This window comes from Rhagoletis pomonella, unplaced genomic scaffold, assembly GCF_013731165.1.
Source record: "Rhagoletis pomonella isolate Grant_MI unplaced genomic scaffold, Rhpom_1.0 Rhpom_scaffold_00001, whole genome shotgun sequence".
Classification (NCBI taxonomy): Eukaryota; Metazoa; Arthropoda; class Insecta; order Diptera; family Tephritidae; genus Rhagoletis; species Rhagoletis pomonella.
The window spans coordinates 15,015,492-15,038,989 of NW_023458555.1; the positions used below are offsets into that span (position 1 = coordinate 15,015,492).

General features: G+C 32.6%; 1 protein-coding gene across 1 annotated transcript in view; it reads left to right on the plus strand.

Moving 5' to 3' along the window:
- Nucleotides 1-1,041: 1,041 nt before the first annotated feature.
- The window catches only part of LOC118739797 (protein roadkill), a 228,178-nt gene continuing 205,721 nt past the window's right edge, over nt 1,042-23,498 (plus strand). Inside the window, exon 1 of the mRNA XM_036471316.1 lies at nt 1,042-1,109. The gene's annotated coding sequence lies outside the window, so the exon portion shown is untranslated. The remainder of the gene's footprint in view (nt 1,110-23,498) is intronic.

The following is a 23,498-nucleotide window of genomic DNA, read 5'->3' on the forward strand; positions in this document are numbered from 1 at the left end:
GTGGCAAGCGAGCTTTTTTTTGTACTGCCTTTCAATTGACTTACAAAAAACTTGCAACTATCTGAGCCAAAATAATCCTGTTAATCACAAATTGGTCCGCTAGATGCGGGCTTATTATTAACCTTGGAAAAAATTGAGCCCGTCTGGTTCACAAATTCCTAATGCTCAACTTTCCTTAATAGGCAATTGGCTTAAGAAGCACCGGTTTCTTTCTTCATCTCGGCATTATGAATTGTTCGACCTCATTCCCAGTTCCTGTAGACAGGTACATAATTCACAATGTCCAATTAAATGGCGAGTTAGAAATCGTAATTTTTCCTTAAAAAGGTTCGAGCTTTTTTATAAAATGACACCAGTTTTCCTTTTTTTTGATAGTGTCTGGCATTACTGCAAACCATATCTTGGGACCTGGTTATTGCTACAATCTTCTTGGCGATATTAGTTTACTTTTTCATTTTCTTCTCCCCCTCTAAGGAGACAAAAATGTAATGTAAGGATCAGGCAGGATTTTATTTCATAGAAGAGAAGGACCACCAAAGGTGAAGGTGTTCTTGTTGCAGTACTTTCGCTGAAAGTCGATTTCTGTTTACCGACTTAGGGCCTATTTCTTAATATCTGGTTAACACTAACTGCAGGTTAAACATCTTTATCGCTTTGATGGACTCGATAACATGTAACAGGGAGTTGATAACGATGTTATTAGCTTCCGCTTCAAAGATAATTGATAGTATACCTTTGGAACTGACCTCCTCGATGTAAGTCTATAGCTAGGAGCAGTTGAGTCCTGGATATGCTCTTATTTCGGGCGATATCTGGTCTCCTTTATCACAATATGTACTCTCTTATGAAAGTTAAAAACAATATGCGTTTGGCTGCCTGTTTTATGGTTAACTGCAGTGGCGCTACAAGAATATTTAATATCTTAAACTCCAAATCATTTTAAATGTCTAGATATATATATATTTTTTTTTAGTTTGCTTCCTATTGATTACATCTACATATATAAAGGTATTATATTTTCTTTTTCTTTTTTTCATTTCTAGCGTCTGCTGATTGTTGTGGCTTACTTTTTCTCCTTCATTGCCCCTAGGGTCTAACTTTTTTATCAGGTAAGTTGTGCATAAATACATATGTATATATGTACGTAAATAAATATGAAGATAAGTATGTAAATAAATAATAATTAGTAGATTATAAGTACATAAATAAGTGGGTTTGCACGTGGAAAACTTCCTCCCTCCGCCAAAAAGCTACTGAAAACCAAAAATACAGCTGAAAAATGTTGAATTAAATTCATTAATAATTCGCTCAACCGCATTACTTTCTTTTGGGTATTTTTTTACTATATAGATATACATATTTTCGGCGAGCGAGAACGAAACGTAGAGATTGCGAAGATTTTGGGAGCGAGCATCTGCGTCGGTGTGTCGACTTTATGAGAATTTTTGTAGTACTTAACCAGCAGAGTTGCCGTTTTGTCACTCGTACTCGTACATTGAAATTGATTGAGGTAATTTTTGTTAAAACTTAAATTTTAACATATTTAGGTGCGCACAATGTGGAAAATTACATCTTTTTGTGACAAAATCTATTATCTCGAGAAAGAGAAGAGCCAGCGGAATAAATTTAGTAGTATTTTAAAGCTTTTGGGTTAAAGAATTTAGTAAAAATAGCTGCGTTGTACAAAAAACTACCTTTACAATTACGGATAATTTTTTTTACACAATAAGACCTTCAAAATAAAGTTTTTAATTTCTTGACCTAAAATCAGCATGTGATGAGCTTGAAAAAAAAATTAAAATCAGGTTTTCGGTTCTTGAAAGCATGGAAGTAAATTTCCTTAACGCAAGTGTAGCAAAAACATGTATTAAAACGTTTTAAAAATTTAATTGAATACTGTTTTCTAGTGAAAAGGAACAAGTTAAAACCCCCCTATTTTTGAAGGTCGTTTGAAAGGACAAAGTAATTTTTTATCCAACGAAACTATTTCTTATAAGCTCTCCAATTCAAAATCTTGAAAACACTGTTCTCGCTGTAGACATTAGATTTTGTTACAAAAAAAGTAAATTTTGCACACTGTCCGACATTTTTCAAAAGGGGTTTGAGATAGCGGCCGTTAGAGAACAGTTTTTCGCTTCATATTACATTTGATTAGCGATAAGAAATATGTAGGCTTGAATCACATTTCGCTTGCAAAAACAAGAGATCTGGTTTTATGGTACCTCGATGACAGGAATTTGGGACATAGTATATTTGTTACTCTATCAGCTATTTGTTTGTCCGTTTGCATTTTCAGTAGAATCTCCAAACCTCACTTTTCCAAAGACAAGTTTAAAATAAACAACTGGTTTACCGATGGGTCATGAGTCATGACAGATCGCGAGGCCATATGAAAGCTCATATGACTTCTTTCATTACAGGAATACCAAGGCGGAAACCTCACTGCACCTCCTTTTAGAATGCGACGAGGTGGTAAGATGAAGACAAACACATTTAGAGAAGCTGTAGCCAGAGCCTACGAGCATTATTGACTGAAATTTTTGAATATAGTGCATTCGCGATAACGCGAATTATTTAAAACCAAGGGAGTTCACGTTTACGAAATTTTTCTCGTTTGCGAATGTGAAAATTAAGGCAAAAAAATACTCCTGCCCCAACAAATGATGGCTTGTGTGAAATTCCCTTTGAGATTTTCCTTTGAATTACGTTATTGCCGCTCAAGTCGCCTTTTTCGTTGAAATATGTTTTATAAAAACTACCATTGGTTAGCATTAGCACTCCGGAAAGAGGAAAGAATGGCTGACTTAGTTCGTTTGTAAAAAACACAATTATTTTAATATTAGGGGATTACCCAAACTCACTGAAGATCGAATTCCACGAATTTATGTATTCCTTTATTCATTTTATAGAAAAACTTACCAAATACATATTTGTTCACGTTATGGATCTTTCTAAATTGGTTTGCGTTACAGAGTAGTCAATGGTAAAAAGAAAGTGTTCACGCTAAGCGTTGTTCACTTAAGGCAGTGCTCTCGTAATTACCAGTGCACTGCACTTATCTTTATTATGAAAGAGAGATATGGTATTTTTCGTCGGCAAAAACGTTGTAGGTTTAAAGCAGTAAAGCAAAATTGTGCAATTGTGGAAATTTTTGTTCGCACGTTACTCAAAATGGAAGCGATTTGACCATCAAAGTCAACGGATTTCTGCGAAATGTCATGTCTACAAGAATACTTTGAAGGGAAAGTAATGAAGTTTATGTTTCTAGAAGTTAGAGGGGCGAATCAGACTTTCTAAATAATTGTGAAAACAAACATGAAATTACTATATATTTTACTATGCCATTCTTGAAACAAAAAATGTGAGAACTTGAATTGCCCATAAGGATTAAGTTTCTACTATGTACTGAAAAAACTGTGGAATATTTTTCTTCCTTTAGGTCACGAAATTATAAGAGACTGCAGTGCAGATTTAAACTAAATTTTTTGTTTTTGCTTTCATTTGATAGGAATTGTAGATTGTAAATTTAAGATTTAAACAAAGAGGAAAAAATTTACAGAATAAATTCGACCGTCGAGCAAGAAACATTGATTTTTATTCACTTGAATCAGCGGCCCTAATATAAAATTTTTTATGCATACAAAGTCCAACAAAAATTTGGAGCTTTTTTGGAGAAAAACCGAGATTTTTCTTCGGTTTTAGTGCTTTTTCAAATGCAAAACTAGGCAACACTCTCTAGGTGATAGAGAGTACTGAAGACTGACTGTATTTCCTCCTCCTCGGATTCATTTTTGTTATTGCATTCTTTGATTTCCACTTGACATTTGCATTGGTGGTTTCTTACTTACCACCTCTTTGCAAAACCATTTCATATATGTATTTGCGGAAATGTTCTGTCGCTGCAGCAGAGTACCAGAGCCACCAACTAGTGCATAGTCAGTCAGTTGTGAGTCGCTGCACGTTCAGAGTTGTAACGCGAGTGTACTTTCGTTAATATCATAGAAGCGCCACGTTTTACGTGCGTATAAAAGCGACAAGCAATACTACTAGCAACGTAAAGCAATCAGCATAGTTTTAAGTTCATAATTTTTTAAATTAATTTTCCCGGCTTTAGTGTAATGCCGCCATAAAGTCGCTGCTGTGAAGCCCGAATTCGCATCTAAGCTCACAACGAGCAATCTCACATGATTTTAGTTATTTAGTAGATAAGCGAGCACTCGAGCGAGTAGAGAAGTGTGCTGGTTCGTTGAGTACCAATTTGTTTCATTTCGTTTATTAAGGAGAGCAATAAAAACAGCTAAGAGGCAAGTGCACCAATATTCTCAGCACTTTTCCTTGTTTTTTTTTTTTTTGTAACTTTCCCCGGCAACCCCCTACTTTGGCGGTTCCCAAGCGCTGCCGGCCGTCAACAGCTGTCACGCATATGTTGGTTAATTTGGCAAAAGCTGTTGTTGTTTGTTTGTTTTTTTTGTTTGTGGCTCTTTCTGTTCTGTTGTTCTGCTTGCTCAAAGTCAGCGGTTTTCGCTTGCCGTCTTCACCATGAAGTTTTGTCACCCACAAACCAGCTTGCCAACTTGCTCTTCCGATCCACTTAGTCTTTTCTATTCCTATTCTCCTACACATTTACCCACGTACACATGCACCTCTACATAAGTATGTACATACTAGGAATGTTAATCCCGGGATCCGCCTTTTTTAGATCCCGAAAATCCCGGTATTCTTGGCAAATAATTTTCGGGATTTGTAATTTGCACTTATGGCAATAATTAATAGTTGCGTTCGCGTACCTGTTAATTATTAAAAGTTATCAAAAACTGTCAGCTTTTTGCGTTCGCGTACGCAAAAAACTGGAAAAGTAGGGGAAATTAAGAGAGCAAAATGACATTTCTTTTTGAGGGGAAGCTGCTAGTTTCTGCTGGAAAAATTTTTGCCAACAGGAAAACAGCTGATCAAAAACAGCTGGTAGGAATTTACGCAATCACAAAACTGAATTTGATGGTTTGGATGTTAAAAATGATAAAATGCGACTAATTAAACTTGTAAGAACTAAGTAGTTATTCATTTTATCAATAAACTGTGTCAGGATAACACTTTGTGATTAGTTTTCGTACGTTTTAAATTTTACACTTTGAATGTAAACAAAAATTCAATCAGCTATTCGTCTAACCTGCAAGTTTCTGCAAATTTTCTGTTCGCGTCCTATTCTGGATATTTTTCTCTTATGAGATAACATGACATTTCGCCGGAATTTTGCTGTTGGCTATTTTTACTGGAGATTTTCAACGAACGTGCCCAATAGAAACTCCTTTTCGTGACCAGTATTGGCTATATTTCTTTTTTATTTAATAATTAATATTTTTTTTATAAATGTCTAACTCATTATACATATAACACCGCGCGATAGTAAATTTTATACACAAATATCAATATATTCGCGAAGCCATGGACCAAATATAGTAAAGTGGCGTTTTTAGTTTTTCACTCTGACGTCACTAATTCAGTGAAATGTGCTCAGAGAGGAAGGGTGGGTATCAAATTAAAGAGGAAATTCTGTAGAATTTAAACAGAGGCAATTTTTTGGTGCATAAGGACTGGAATGTATTGAAAATGAGCTTTTAAAATGTTATCCTAGAAATTTAGCAATATTTGTTTTTGACAAAATTATATGTTAGGGACTTATGTATATAAACCAGAGACGGAAAATAATCATTATTTTTTTTAATTTTAACCAAAAAAATCAACAAGTTTTAATGTCGTACAACAATTTTAACTATACTCACGTACTTGTGCTCTTACGTCCTAATGTAATTTACAGCGATTTTTATTTTTCGGGTTTAATCAATATAGATTAAAAATAATAATTAATATTTGAGTTTAATTTTTTTGCTCAAAGGAAATTATTTTTACTGGAGTTTTATTTTTTGATCAAAATAATGTTTATTTTATATTTGTTTCGCCCAAATATAATTATTATTATTGAGTTTTATTTTTTTCACTTAAGAATAATGATAATTCAAAATGCTCAAAAGCTATACCAGCGTGATTTCCGACATATCCTTTTCAGAGGTAGCGACACCCTTATAAAACGAATAAGCCCCAAAATTTTCAGCTCAAAATTACAGTAGGCTGCGTCTGTATGGCCCTTTAAATTTTATAAATAATCATTATTTTTAAGTGGAAAGATAAAACTCAATAATAAGTATTATCTCTAAGCGAAAAAATGAAAATCATAAAATAATCATTATTTGTAAAAAAATATAAATCAACTAATGAATATTTTTCGTTGAGTGAAAAAATAAAACTCAATAATAATTATTATTTTTAAGCGGAAAAAAGTTAATAAAATCATAAAATAATGATTAAATGCTGATTTAAATTATTTGACTCATAATCATCGAATTTCGTCGTTATATCTTTATCAGCTTAAAAAATTATCTATTCGTCCTTGTGAATCCGAAAAATTTTAATTTTTTTTAATTCTAAAGAAATTTCCTCTTGAATTTGGTACCCAAATTTTTATTCTACATTGCACTGAATTTTTTAAGTAATTTTTGTAATTAATCATATCTTTGAAATTACAAAGTCCTTTAAAATAAATGCTGACATCAGAGAGAAAAAATAAAAACTCCACTTTAAGTTAAAAAGTCGGTTTCAAACCCATTTATTTATTAATTAGTTTATGGGAGGAGAGGTTCTCAGTTCTCAAGCAATATAGAAACAATTTTTACGATTTAAGTTGTTGAAAAGAGATGAATATCCAAATTCCGGGACTAATCCCGCGATTTTGATAACGGCATCCCGAAATTCCCGGGATCGTAAAAAGCGATAAAATTAACATCCCTAGTACATATGTACATACCTTCAAAGGTTTTCTTTGTGGCTCCCTCCATAGTCGGCCGTCTCTATCGTCGTTGTCGTTTGCGTTCGCCCATTGTACTTTGCTGTCGTTCGCCGCCATATGTAGCCTAACAATTTCCAGTTTCTTCTTATTGACAAATAGTATGTATTGACAATTTTCTATGATCCAAAAAGAGAATTTGCTTATAAATTTTAATAAAAACTAAATTTAAAACGGAAAGAAAAACGCGTAATTTAAAAATACCCGACAAATTGCTATAAACTTGAGTTTGAATGCCTTGTTGTATGGCGGTCGCGCGTGTTTGAAGCTGGTTTTTAAATGTTTTCTTGTGTGAATTGCAAAGTGCATTGGCTGCGACCTTAATTTAATGCACATATTTATAATGCAAATTTTGTTTGTGCAAAAAAGGCCAAAAAGTGTGACTAAAACGTGATTTTTCAATAAAACTAAAAGTCGAAATGAATAAAAGAAAAATTTTATTTATTTCAAATTTCTTATGTGAACAAAGTTACTCAGAGAATCGCTTCCTCTGAATTTCTTTGCACTTTACCGCTGGCAATCAGTACTCGTTAAACGAGAAGTTCGGAAGTGAAGAGCGAGGAAAGTGGTTTCGTGGTGTTTATGGTTTTTGTTGAGCATCTGCTGCAGTCAGCTGTAAGAAGCACTGCGTTTAGCCTCACTCGCCCCCTTAAAAAGTATTTACTCTCTGTTGTGTTTGTGTGTGTTTTTCGCTTTGCGCAAATACCGCAAATGCATCTCTTCATTGGTTTCTCAGAGAGCTGCTTTGCGTCGCTGAATATAGGAATTTAGAATTGTGTGGGAAATGGCCGCTAGAGTGCCTTTTATTGGCGTAAAAAAAAATACTAAAAAAATTATAAAATAAAATTTAAAAAAATTAGAAATAGTCATATTGCGATAAAAGATACATGAATAAGCAAAACAAGTTAAAATATAAAATTTAACTGTTTTTCTTAATGAAAAAAGATTTTTAATTTACTGTATTTGTCAACAACAGTTTACGTGGCCAACTTATCTCAGTGGGTAGACCACTTGGCTTTGTAATCCAAGGTCGCTGGTTCATATCCCAGTGACGGGGGTTGAAGAAGTCTGATGAGATATGGTGATCTCCGAAACAGCAGCTAGTCTTCTACCTTTGCGTAAATTATTGTTGTTTTCCACGAAAAAAGTTCGTTATAAACGGCCCCGAGCTCAATAAAAATTGTTGAATATAATTGTTATAAGGCCAAAAAAATAACAAAAACAAATATATATTTTTTATTTATATATTTTTTCTTTATATATTTTTTATTTATGTTTTATTTTTTTATTTATTATTTTTTATTTTTTTTCTATTTAGTTTTTATTATATATTTTTTAATTGTTTGTTTTTCATTTTTAAGTTCATTTTGTTAACATTTTTTCATTACACTTATAATATATTCCACTTTTGGCCGCCCTGTAGATATATTTTCCATCGCCTCTTAATTAACCGACTAACGAGTAACGGAAGTAAACTTTCAACGTTTGCGCTTACCTTTGGAGGTCTCGAATGCATGCAAAGATGCTTTTACGTCTAATGTTTGCTATGTTTACATATGTTTGTATGTAGTGGTGGTGCGAATTCCAACTTTACGCCATTTTAACGATCAAACGGCTCATTTTGCATGTACATATATAGTTAGTTACTTTAAATCACTATTTAGCTATTTAAACAATATAATTATTAAACATTTTAAAACAATATTTAAGTGCAAAATTTCGCACTTCATACAATAAAACTTCGAATGCCATAGCTTTGCGCCGCGCATACAGCTGCCAATAAAATGCCGACGCCGACATGTGTTATTAAAAATATAGTTGCGGAAAAAAATAAGGTTAATTACTAAACATACACGGCTGCTCAACTGAAATAACCTTAAAATTGAATTCGCCTTACTTCCTAGCAAATGTGCAACATTCAGTTCTCGATTCTAATGCTTATGTATACAATTTCAAATTGATTTTGTGTCTGCTTCAATGTAGTACGAGCATTTATTTTTTCATGCCCATAAGGTCAAAGTGGCACTAAAATTGATTTTATGCACTTGAATTTGCGCGGCGTTGAATTTGTGCCTTTGAAATTTGACATTCTACTTATTTCACCTCTAACGGTTAAAATTGACATTTATTGTTTAGTGAGCTTGATGCAACTATGCAGTGTAGGCTAATGTACATACAGTCAGCGTCAAAAATATGAATACCCAGACGTTTTATTATTTATATTTTCCATAGCAAATTTTTCTTAGTTTTTTATAAAAATATAGTTAGTTCAACTACCAGCAAAAACCAGCAGAATCAATTTTTTCAATTTCATATGTAACTCGGGGAAAATTCGAGAACTACCAAAAAATTGTCATACAAATTTAAAATTTTTCAACTCTATTTCGTAGAAAAATTTTGGGTATGCAGTTTTGTAGCCCATTAAATTTTAGTATTATAAGGTTTAAGTTTCAAGTCTATAAAAATTACCGTTGATTTTTGAGAATTGTTTTTCTATAAAAATAGATTTTGTTCATGGAAGAGAATGCTAAACACCCTTGACGAAAAAATTCTCAAAATTTTTTTTTGGATGGCTGGAGAAGTCACCTCTCTAGTGGGCATATATGTAGATATGTATGTGCATTAGACCTATCAGAAAAAACTTTCCTGGGTTCTAAAATATTTTTGCAAGGTGATTTCGATAAAAAAAAATTTGGCCCAACACCTTTTTACATTTTTGGCATTTATAGTCGGATCTTAAAGTATCATACAGCGATGTTCTTGTCTCGAGGATACAATTTTTTTTTTTGTCCAAAGTTCATTGACTTCAAGTACCCCTTTCTAGTACTTATCCACCAGATCTCCCTTTCCACCACCCTAATGTAGACTAAAGCTGACCAAAAATCATTTAAATTTTTGCTAAGGAAGTTTTCTGGCTATTCCAGTAGAGCTGCTTATTAAAAAAAAAAAATGTGAAGAAGCGACTCCTAGGTTCGGCCAAAAAAAATTAAATTTTTTTCGAAATTGCCTTACAAAAATACTTAAGACTCGGGGGTATACGTCGCAGTTTTTTTGTTTTGTTTGCTTGGAAGGTAGCACCGCCTAAAGATCATACATACATATCTGCTTTTATCGAGAACATAAGGCCTTAGCAATAATGAAATATTTCAAAACAAAAAATTAAATATTTAAATAATATATATGGTTATGTACACCCAGAAAAAAGTCAGCCTCAACACATGACTTGGTAACTATAACCAAATAATGTAACTATAACGAAATCATGTGTTGGGAAAAACATATTAAGTTGACGTAACTAAACTCTTTGCTCAGTGTATGTATGTGCAAATTGTTCTCTTATTTTACCTGCAATAGCCCGCCTTCTTTACGCGTAGCTCACTGAATAAAAAACAAATAAAAATAAATGAAACATAAATGTGGAGGGGGGTACTTAAAAAAAAACTTTAAAAACCATGTGCTTTTGTTTACATACGGGCATAATGAGTTTTCGCCTGCCGCAATATGCGTGCATGTATGCCTCAGTGACCGTCAATTATCTAGAAGCCGCATAGAAAGCAGCGCATTAAAAAAAAAATAAAAAAATATTTCCGAGTATGAAAAATTCATTAGCCTCACCATCGCTTTATTTTTATTTTAACTCGGAGATATGCAAATTCTCAAAGCTAGGCGCCATATTAGTAAGCAGAAATACTCGTAGAGCAGGTAATGTTAGAATTTAGCAGCGTAATTTTATGGTCTTAACATAGTATGCGCTTCTTAAGTACATATACGATACTTTAAGCAATGTTGCCAGAACCACAGATTTAACTGTAAATTACAGATTTTGTAAAAAACAGTTTTTTTCGAAATTTCAGATTGGAACGAACAGTTAAACTTCTCTTTCGGTTTTTTTTTGGAAGTAGATTTTTAAGACAAAAAGGGGCGATGAGGTGCAGCGTTTACACAAATGCTTTCAGGTGCCCATTGCAGAGCGAGAATTTTGAGCAACTTGAAACTTGCCCTTTTTATAGTGAAATTTAAAGTGCGATAAGCCTACATACCCAAAGATTTTCTAAAAATTCTGATTAAAAATCTTGAAATTTTGATTATAATCTTTTGAATTTTCGCAAGTTTTGCATAAAGTTTGATGCTTTGATTAAACAAACTGATTACTGTTTCCTTGGTTTTTGGCAATCTTATTATAATTTATACGTTGATTTTGAACTTTTGGCCGGCCTAAAATTTAAATAAAATGTTTAATGTATGCCCTAAAAGGTAAAGCAATCTTAAAAATGATTCTATATTACTTGGTTCGTGTTCAGGTACCAAAGGGTTAAGTGCTTAACGCACATACACTCTACTCAACACCATTAAGGTGGTTTCTTAAGACGATTTTTGTTGTTGGTAGAAACGGCCCGAAAAGACTAGTGCATGGAAGATCGATTTTCAGATTCAAATAAGTAGGAAAACTAATTAAGTAGAAGATAATCAACCAGGAAATACTGGTCAGTCCAAATTATAACAATACACTTAAAATATACTTTTAGATTTCTAAAAACGACTAAGATAAGGATTTGATTTCCTTTTTGTGCCAAGAAATTTGTTTTAAATGATATTACAAAAAAGTAACACTTCTTATGTAATTTCCAAAAATCCAAGAGCAAATTCAGCACAACCGTCCCATTGGAATATTATTGAAGGAATCTCATACTGCTGCTCTCTTATTTTTCAGGGCGTTCTTCAACCAAATTCTAAAATAGGGCGTCGTTAAAAAGTTTTCTGAGATGGGGCGTTTTCGAACTGGCTGCCGAGATAGGTCGATCTTGCACTCAACCATCCATATACTATATAATAACCCGTTTTTAGCTAGCGGAGGTTAATGATGCAGATAGTGTTCAACACTTTCCAAATTTGTGGTCGCCACATCCACTTATTTTTCGTCTCCTACCATGTAAACCCAATTAACAGTGTCCGTGTGTGGTACCAACTACTGTGCTTTTTGGGACTTTTTCGGGCAGTATTTGACCAGCTTTGTCCTATTGTGCGTTATGTGGAATATGAATTCTCTGTTAATTGCCTTTTTAACGAGACGGCTTTAATGGAAATTTAGATAACTCAGCCCTATCGGACCAATTTTCATGTTCAAAATAAAAAATAATTCCATCCGCCATCAATCTTGTGTTGCTTTGAAGCTGAGCACATGGTTATTAGTGATCTGAACACCGCTGGAAGTTTTTGTGATAGTTCAGAAACTTGAGTTTGAGTTTCTCTTTTCAATAAACGTACAAAGACTATAGAAAAGTGGGCGCTGGAAAGATTTGCACCAAAGTTTTTTAAAAACTGCACCGGTAGCTTCAAAGTAAACGAATTTATTTTTAGTATACCTTTCGGCAACATTTTAATAATTTTTTTATGTAGACTCGTATTACCCTGCCATTTTTTCCCTAAGTTTTATTATAAAGTTAACTTCTTTTTAGTTTTTTTCCAAAAAGTTAAAAGAGGGGAGAATAGAATGTCTTTAAAGTATTGTGTTATAAAATTATATCACAGAAAGCAATATTTCTAAGAATATTTTTCGAATGACGATGAATCGAGTCAAAGTATTTTAACGGTATATATTATAAAATTGATAAAATTTCACAATTCGCTTGAGGAAGGGACAGGGACTCTGTTTTTTGCATAGAGCGTGCTGCTATTTTCCTAACCACAAGTGTAGAGAGTTTAAAATTTTCGCTAGTCTGTTCATACCTGAGTATGTACATAAAAGCCGTGCGCTGCTAACCAAAAGAGGTATTGTTAACAGAACGAGCATATTGTTGCTGTTTAGCTTTAAAAATGTGTACTTAGCAGCTCTGTTAACATTTCCGCTGCTTATAGTAACGCAGCCGCTTTCAATGCGCAGTCGGTGTCTGCCTGCTAATAACATTGCTGTTGCTGCGCTGCTCTGTTGAATTTTAAGTATGTTAACCACCAGCCGACAGGCTGATCACACTGAGAGTGTGGTCCCCTGCAGTAAATGGCGCTAGTTCAAAAGTTCTGAACTGGTTCTATTTTGGACAGATCCGCGACAATAAGTTTTTTATTAGAAAAAAATTTGATTGTTCGATTTTTTGACATTATTTCGTTTTTTCTTATTTTTAAGCGGCACTCAACAATTTAAATTTATTAAACCAACCGACCATGTTAGAGTCGGAGAGGTCTTCCCGCGCAGCTTTTTTCGTATTGTACGAGAAGTTAGAATTTGTGTATTTACTTCTCAGCATTCACACGCTAAATGTGAGAGACTTTGAGAATAGGACCACTAGTACACTGACATTTTAAACTGTCCCGCTCTGCAGCCGTTTTGCGCTAGTTCAGAGATAGTTCTCAAATGTGTAGGGCGGAACTGCGCTTTGCCAGACTGTCTCTAAATTTTACGGCAGGGTCATTGATTATGCTATATGTGTGTGTGTATGGAAATATACACATTAGGCCAGCGTACAGGCCCTCCTTTTACTAAATACATATGTATACACATGTACATATATATATAAGCTGACATATGAATGTATGTATGTATGTATGTATGTATGAATGAAGGCAAATTAGAGCGCCACTAACTTTGTGTTCTACTATTAGTGCTGTATTGCTGTTGATTGGCTGTTGCTATGTTGCTATGGTTTTTGCTTTTATTGTTGCAATGTACTTGATAGTAGAATTAATATGGAAATAGAAACGCAAAAAAAGCTAAAGCGGCAAAATAATAAAACAACATGCATACACACTAGACATCATTGTTGTTGTAGTATAATAATAAAAAAATTCATCTAATAACAGAAAACGTAGCAAGCCAATGTGAGAACCACTTAACATTTTTATATAGATAAGTGTGCTTGCACAGTAATGTATATTAGGGTGGCTCAGTACATAAGATATTTATTTTTTTATGAGAAATGCGATAATAATACTTGTAAATATACGCAATTCTGTCGACTGTCGGGGTGATTTTTTCATTGTTTAAAAATTCGTTTAGCGAAATTACGCAAAAATGAGCTGAAAATTACAAAATTCTCCTGTGAAAACATTCCGACGCAGCTATTTAGTTAGTTTTGTCGCTATAGTCGTGACAATTTTGTCAGAGTGACAATTGTCAGCACCATTGTCGACAATATTGCAGTATTGTCACTGCCGCTTTCTAAAAAAATCACATTTACCTACAAGCGTATATGAAACAGAAAAAATATCGCCAACAATTCTGGCTCTGAAATTTTATAGAAAAATCGACGATTGTCGCACTGTATTAATAAAGGCCCTCGATATTGAATTTAAAAACAACAAATTTTAGGACACCCTAATATATATACATACATACATACATATGTATTGTATATATGTATGTGTGTACGTGTATAACACACATATACAATAGCTCATTCTCTTGGCTGTTGCTAGTTTGTGTTCTCATTTATTTTTTTATTATTATTTAGCGGCGTTTCTCCCTAGTTTTCTATATAATTATACATATGTACATACACACATACAGTGTACATACATGTATGTATGTACATTAATGAAATTATTGTTGGATTTTTCAAGATTCATATTATGTACTATGTATGTATATAAATACATATATTTGAGGGATTCACAACGGTGTCGTAAGTGTCGTATTATTGTATGTACATATGTCGTAAACTTTTAAAGCTTTAATAAATGTTTAGAGAACACCTGAAACCACAATCTTCTATTTTTTAACGCTGCGAAGATTCATAATATGACTTTGATGGTATTTTGCGAACCCTCGTAATATATTTTTTTTAGGCGTTTAAAGTTTACGACATAAAACTATACGACACTTACGACACCGTTGTGAATACCCCAATTGTATATAGTACATAAGCACGTTTAGGTGTACATACATGCTAAATACCATACATACATACATACATATGTCCGTATGTACAATGTACGTGTCTAACGCGAGATGCATATAGGAAGAACCTTGGGCGCTCATGACTATGCAATGAAATGAAATTTAGTTGTTTTTTTTTGTATGCCTCTTGTTGCTGTTATTGTTGCGCTTGAATTCATGCTCCCTTGGCTATTTTTTTTTGTTTAATATCATAATATTCGCGGCGCGCTGAGGTTCTATGTATATCAGTCATGCCCAGCGCAGGGCACTTGCATATGGATTTCTGACTGTTTTATACATATATGAGCTTCGTCGAGTAGTAGTAGTTCGTCGTCGCTGTTAGTGCGCTGTCGCTACTGCTGCCTCTGCCGCTAGGTGCCTGTTAAAAGCCACTGCTCTGTTGTCGGTTGGCGCTGCCTTTGCCAATAGCTCTGCTTCTGCTTCTGCTACGTCTTCCTCTTCCTCTTGCTAATTGTTTAATATGTTTCTACTTTTGTTGTACATATTTAACAATTTGTTGCTTTTAATATTCTACTCTAATATTGTAATATTTTATAGTGTACTCTCTCGGTTATTTTGTATATTCTTTGTACACACTTATGTATGTATGTACCTCCACTTACATATGTACATAAATACTTGTCTGCTGTTCGTTTCTTTGATTGCCAACACCTTCGTAACGCCCTCCGTAGTCAATTTGATTCGTTCCGTTTCGTATTGTGTTGTTGAGAAATCAGTGCAAAGTTCTTGGAATGCGGCTGTTGTTTGTTTTTTCGCATTGTCTACTTGTTGTTGCTACGTTTGTATTTCCGATTCAATTTCAATATCACCTACATACTATTGGAGGTTGTTGCCGGGTATTTGTGCATAAAGTGTAAGTACTACATATAGGGAAGTATCTAGTTGAACTACGAAATGCAAAACTAGAAAAATCGCAAATCGCAGTCTTATATTTTATTATGATTTACTATTCATAGTTTGTCACCTTTTTTCACATTCAAAATTAAACATTGCTGCGCTTCCTTAGCAACATGTTGCGCAACATATGTATACATTATTACTCTGATACAGTACTCCAGGATTCGATTGTCGATATATCTGTTGTTATTGTCATTGCGACAGTTATCAACATTGTTATCGTCACCGATATTGTTAACATTCTATATAATCGTTTTAGACATTTTTAAATACATAATCGATATTTTTAAATTTTCAATATTCTTAAATTTTGTTATTTTAGAATGTTTGCTGTCTTCTCAACTTCCAATATTTCAATGTTTAAATTTTCGAAACTTAAAGCTTTTGATATTTTAAAATGTTCGATATGGTTCACTTTCGATATATTTTAAATTTTCGGAATTTTTTAACCTTCAATATTTTTTATTTTTCGCATTTTTTTATTCTTTCGATATATTTTAAATTTTCAATATTTTTAGTTTTTGATACTTTTAAAATTTTCGTTATTTTTAAAATTTCAAGATTTTTAAAATTTTCTATACGTTTAAAATTTTCGACACTTTTAAAATTTCCGATATTTTTTAAATTTTTGATTTTTTTTAAATATTCGAGATTTTTTAAATATTCGATAATTTATAAACTTTCGATATTTTTTAAATTTTTCATATTTTTTAAACTTTCGATATTTTTTAAATTTTTGATATATTTTAAATTTTCGATATTTTTTAACCTTTAATATTTTTTTAATTTTCGATATCTTTTAATCTTGATATTTTAAAATTTTAAATTTTTTATAAATTGATATTTTAATTTTTAAAAGTTCTTATATTTTTAAAATTTTCGATATTTGTTAACATTTTGATACTTTTGAAATTATCGATATTTTAAAATTTTTAAAATTTTCGGTATTTTTTTTTAACTTCTGATGTTTTAAATTTTCGATATATTTTAAATTTTCGATACTTAAGTTTTCGAATTTTTAAAATTTCTATCTTTGTATTACGTTTTTTTATCGATTCCGTTATTTTTTATTAGTTTTTATAGTTTTATCGATATTGTTTTTGATTATTTTGTTATCGTTATAAAGTTATCGCTATTTTTATTACCCTTTTCGATATTGTCAAAACAACAGCAAAGCTAATGCTATTCTACAAGCTTACAGCTACCAACGCTTAACCTAAGCAATCTCTTTTATCATTCAAAACCAATGTTCTTTATCTGAATACATGTTTTTTTTTTTTAATATTTTAATTTAAAAAACGCATTTGCAGAGCACTCACATACATTGTTAACTGTAACAAACGCCCTCGCTCGAACCTTCCTTCATCTTCAATGCCTGTCACGAAATTTTGCAAATCCTTGCCAATCCTTTAGGACACCAAAATTGCACTCAACGCACTCGAATGTCCTCCAGCCACAGCGTCGAGGTTATCACTTTCGAAAGTTTCATACATTTGCAATACAGTTTGCCCTCAACTCATCGCCCCTTTCCGCTTTTCGCTCTCGCTCTACCCTTCCTTTTGCCAGACTCTCCCGTTTATTGTACATATATATGTATTTAATAATCAGACGCGTTTCACCGACCTCGTTGGCCTCGAGCCCAACACCTCGAACCTTCGCCGCCGCCGCCGGGAGGCCTTCAGCAATAGGCGCAGGCAAAATATAACGACAGAGCGCTGGTTATGTCGCATCAGGGACATTGATAAAAATTGAAATGATAAATCGTACATAAATACATGTACTACATGACAACAACAACAACAATAAGAACGCAGATAGCAATTTATGAAGTTAATAAATATGAGAGTAACAACAAGAACAGTAGCAGCCGTAGCAAAAAAACGCTGAACTTTTGTGTGTGTGTGTGTGTGTGTGTGTATGTATTTGTCGTAGTGATTTAACATTGCCAAATTAATATCATATACTATTGCGACACTCCATGAGCGTTAACGCCTATTTACTACACTGTGTGCGTGAATATCTGCTCGAGCAAAATTTTTGGTATTAGTTCGAGGGGTTCTTTGAACTACGGCAAGGCCAAAGTAGTGCTAACAGCCAATAATAAAAAATAATAATAAAGCAACGCATACAAAACTTAGACTGGCGCAAAAACGCAAAAAAAAAATGAATTTTGATAGTTTATCGACATAAGTGACAGCAACAACAAACACAAAACTTAGACTGGCGCAAAAACGCAAAAAAAAAAATAGTATTTTCATAGTTTATCGACATAAGTGACAGCAACAACAAATACAAAGGCGAATGCGCACAATTTAATCAACAACAATTGGCCGCGAAAACCGCCGCGCTAATGACGAAACGAAATGGGGAAGTTAATGCCGGCAGCGATGGATGGATGATGATTCGCACGGCTGCGGCTTTGGCTTTGGCTGTTGGCTGCTGGCTGCGGGCTGCTGGCTGCGGGCTGCGGGCAGCGGGCTGTGGCGCTATGGTTGCTGTGGGCGAGTCAGGTTCTAATACAGTGGCAGCAGCAGCGGCGGAGGTAGTGGCGTCAAAGGCGACTGCGGCAACACGCGCGTAAATTACGCTTCAATGTCAGCGGAAAATGTTTTTAGCAAATATTTGAGTTTTTACATACGTGTGTGTGTGTGTGTGTGTGTGTTGTGTGTGCGGGCACGTTTATTTGCACTGGCGGCTTTAGCACTGTTCAGGTTTCGGCACAAAATAGTTTTATCACCAAACTATTTTTTGATTTTTTTTGTGTGTTTTGTGTTTACTGTTTCCACATCACCCCACCCGACTATTCCAAAAATCGCGTTGCGATCGTATAAAAAATTCGTTCGTAATAAAATTTCACCGAAAAGTTCGGTGGTACAAAGCAAAAACCGGCGAAATGTGTTTGTATGTATGCACGTCGTTGGCAATATCGCCGCGCATCCTTCTTGTTTGTTGTCTGCTATGCTTGCAATTTTCTACGTGCCATGTTGTTGGCATTTTGTTGCTGATGTACATATCTATACTTTCTGTGAATGTCATTGTCTCTCTTGCTTTCTTCTTTCACCATATCTACTGTCCCGTACTGGGGGTGTGGCACTGACTCGAAAGGCAAATATCCAGCACCCGGCGATTTCCGTTGTGTGTGTGTGTGAGTGAATGCGGAAAAGCTCAGCCACACAACAACAAATGAAAAGCAGCTAACCGCAATAGACAGCAACAGAATGTAAAAAAAAATAATAGCAGCTGCTGCAACTGTCACGACTGATGGGAGTTAGAGAAAATCGATAATATTGCAACAAGGAAATTTTATCGCCGGAAGGCAGAAGAACGCAAAAGGGAGCGGGGAAAAAGGATAATGTGGGCGTGTTTTTTTTTAGAGAAAATAGAGAAATAGAGTAGTATAAAATAGAGTAAGCTTAATGGCTGAAAAACTAAGTAAAAGTAAAACAAGCAAAAAAATAATAAAATTAGATTCAAAATTAAATTTCTTCAAAAAAGGCTGGATTTTATTTAAAAAAGTGTGCCGTGATACTTGCTTGAAAAAAAGCTAAAAACGCCAATGAATAATGAATGGTGATTTCGTTTCTACAAAAAAATGTTGCCTTCTCATCGCCCTCGTCTTAGTGCTGAATTTTTCGGTAGAAACGAAGTCGATATAAGACAACTCGCTCGATTATATAATATATCGAAAGATTATCTTTTACTACGCGAGAAATTTATATCATCTTTTACCATCAAAATAGACATAAAAAACGGTTTAGAATATGTTTATACGATAAAATAGTTGTGAACAAAAAATTAATAACTCGTCTTGAGCGGTCCATTATTGTTAGTGTTGCCAGAAAAAATTTGAATTTTCGCCAAAAAAAAAATACTTGATTTGCTTTGGTTGAAGGCAAACGGATTTATTCAAAGTGGATGCCATATCGTTGTCCCGCGGAGGATTGTCCCACGTTAGAATGGCGTTAGCCAGGTAAGCAATAGTAGAAGCAACAGTTTTTTTTATAAATGAAGTTATTTTTTTTTGTAAAAAATAGATTTTTTTGTGAAAATCGATTTTTTTGTGAAAATCGATTTTTTTGTGAAATCGATTATTTTTTTAAAACTCGATTTTTTTGTGTGAATCGACTTTTTTCTATATTTTTTCTTGTATGAACCATTTGTTTGTATGAATCAATTTTTTATAGGATCGATTTTTTAAATACATATGTATATAATGTTTTTGTGGGAATCGATTCTTTATGAATCGGATTTTTCATGAATCGATTTTTTGTTATTTAAATTGAGTTATTTGTATGAATCGAGTTGTTTGCAAAAATTTATAATTTTTGTATAAATCGATTTCTCTTGTATAAATGGTTTTTTTTTCTAATTATTATATTTTGTACTGATCTATTTTTTCCATTAAAAAGCTTTTTACGTGGACAAGGCGTGGTCCATTACCCTTACATGTACATATGTAAAAGCAAATACGAGTATTAAAAAAAAAATTAAAAATAAAAAATATTAAAAAAAGAAGACTAGAAACTGGAAAATTAGTAAAATAAAATTTTCAAACAATACAAAAAAGTATGGTAAAATAAAAAAAGTATTCAAAGTAACCATAATTTTGCTTTTTTATTTTGTGAGCTTTATTGCGTTTTATTGATTTTTATTTTATTTAATTTTTAAATTTTTTGTTTTTTTTTGTGCAATTAAAAAATGGAAAATTTTAAATAAATCACCAGTACCTAATATGTATTATCAATACATCGTGTAATATTCAGAAATACCAACATACGTAGCAATAAATTTTGTTGTTTTGAAAGATTTAAAAAATATTGGCATACCAACAAAAAACATCAATTGTAAACAAAGTGATTACACGCCCACAATAAGTACATATTTAATTGCTCTTCCTTGTACGCTACAACAATAGCTACGAATATAAAAAGTACAAGTACCTAAATATTTATCACTTAATCTTTAGCGACCTTGAAAATAATGTTCAAAGCTTTTTAGAACTAAAAACAAACTATTGCCTTAGAAAATCTTCAGACTTCCAGTAGATAGTAATATACGTGATTTTTTTTTTTTAATTTCGCATTTGCATGTAAACTAATTATTTATGAATACTTATGATTTACGTTCGCATTTTTCCTCTCAGATTCCATTGAAGCATCTCGCCACACTTCCGCCTTTAAAATATTCATGGCGTATGCCATCGCAAAACGCGCACACACACACACACACACACACACATACACACATACACTAATGCAAATACATTTTCAAGTTTACTATGCATATGAATATGTGTTTACATTAGGGTGGTCCCCCCATTGCTTTGTTTGAGGTTTTTAGGGGTCCTATAAAAAATAGTTAATAATAGAAATTGGTGAAATAAATAATTGGATATTGTTATTAGAAGTCTCCTGAAGAGAAGCAAAGTCTTCCGATCGAAAAATAGTGATTTTCAAGAATTCTATATCATTTCTACGAAAAAAGGTTTTTTCCCATATAAAATATACGGAAAACTTTGAGCGTTTTGAGCGACCTCTAAATATTTTTTTAACCCAAAAAAAAACAGAGCTATAATTTTTTCGGGACAGAATAATCTTAGTGGGCGAGAACATTAAAATTACGACCTTTTTTGGGCCACCCTAATGCAAAAACAAATGTATATATTTATGCATTATTTGTTCGTTGCCATTTTCGCTAGCGTTTCTATATAGTAATAATTAAATTGACAATGACGTCAAAGTCGAAACATTGAATTTTCAGCATCATTTTAGCGTTCAATTTGTATACTTCATAAATTTACTGTTTGCATAAGTGCATATGTACATGTGTATGTATGTAAGTATGCATTTATTTTATAGTAATTTAACCTTTTTTTGTTAGCAACGAAACGAATTATGCTGAACGCGATGGTCGTCGCAAGCAATGCGATATGTGAGATTAATATAATATTTAAGTATGTAGTAACTTTAGCCTCATTATTTCACTACCTCATTGCTTTACATGCGCACCTATGCACATACACACATACGTGTATTTTCATATTTAGGTGTAGGTGCGTGACCGCTCGCTCAACAAATCAAGTAAATTAATACAAAATAAATAGTAATGTAACCTCAGGCCCAGCGTTCAAGTTTGTCTAAGTGGGCGTCTAGACAACCTCCGATTTTGTGAACAATTTTAACATTTTGGCCTCGTTTTCAGCACGTTTCGTGGCTCACGTTTATTACTCTACTCTACCTTTTTGCTACCCTACCAATAATTTTATGTATTATAAATGAAAAATGAAAAAAAAAAACGATAATATTCAGAGTTATATCGTTAAAAAAAAATGTTATCGAAACTTAAAGTTTTGAGCTACTCCAAGCCCGAAATTTTGCTAAAAATTTTGATTAAAAAATTTTCGGAAAATTTTAAGATTTTTTCTAAAATTTGTGCAACGTTTGAAACTTTTATTTACATATTATAATTTTTTATTATTTTACAAAATTCTACCCAATTAAAAAAAAAAAAAAACCTGGTAAGGTTTGCGTGGCCACATTTGTATATGTATTTTGGCCAAAAAAGGGTTATATTGCCGGTCTTTTCCGGAACTTCTTCTATTAACCTTTAAGTTTTGAGCTACTCCAAGTCCGAAATTTTCCTAAAAATTTTGATAAAAATTTAAAAATTTACGGAAAATTTTATGCATTTTTCTAAAATTTGTGCAACGTTTGAAACTTTTATTTATATAATATTTATTTCAATGTGAACTATATTAAAAAAAATTTAAAAAACGAAATCAAAACGTAAGCGATGAAACATAATATCAAGAATAAAAACCACAAAAAATAAAGAATAAGAATAATAATAATAATAATAATAATAATAATAATAATAATAATAATAATAATAATAATAATAATAAAAAGTACAAAATAATAAAAAATGTGCAATGATAGAGGAATGCAGAACAGTAAAAAATTATTAAATAAAAAATAAAAATTATAAAAAAGATAAATAAAAAAATTAAAAAAACATAAATTAATAGAACCGATAAAATAAACACAAAAACAATAAACAATAAAAAATTAAAATAATGAAAAATAAAAAAGTTAAGTAAAAAACAAATGAAGAAATAAATCACGAAAATAAAAATATTTGAAAGGTAACAAATAAAAAACAAAAAATAAGAAATGAAAACAAATTTTGAAAAACAAAAAGTAAGAAATAAAAACAAATATAAAAAACAAAAACTTTAACTAAAAATAAAATATATGTATATAATTTTTTTTATAAATATAATAAAAATTTAGAGGATATGTTGGTAAAGGGAGATCAACTCGGATCCAACTTCGGTGTTCACTGATCGATTCCATCTGGCATGATATCAAAGTTGTGTAGCATTTCGACGTCAGCTTTTGGAATACCAAGTTAGGAGTGCTTTTTTTATTGAAAGGAAGCTTTCATTAGCAGCTTACGAATACTTTTTTTGTTTTTTGTTATTTTAATTGCTTAATGCGTGTATGCAAGCATACATATGTATGTACATATAATACGCAAGCATGTTCGCACTCATATAACTTTTTAATGGATTTGAACTTCATAAGCCCAATTTCTATTACCATCGTACAACAGCTGTGTGTAGCTTTCACAAAACTCTTTGCCATGGAAAAAAAAAAGAAAACCTTCAGTAATAATATACTGGCTCATTTTGTTACTTTCTTTTTGAAAAAAAAAAATACTCAAAGAGCTTTACATATTTATGCACATACAAACGCACATTCATTAATCGCAGAGAAAGTCAGTTTCCCAATATAGTGTCGATTATCCGTT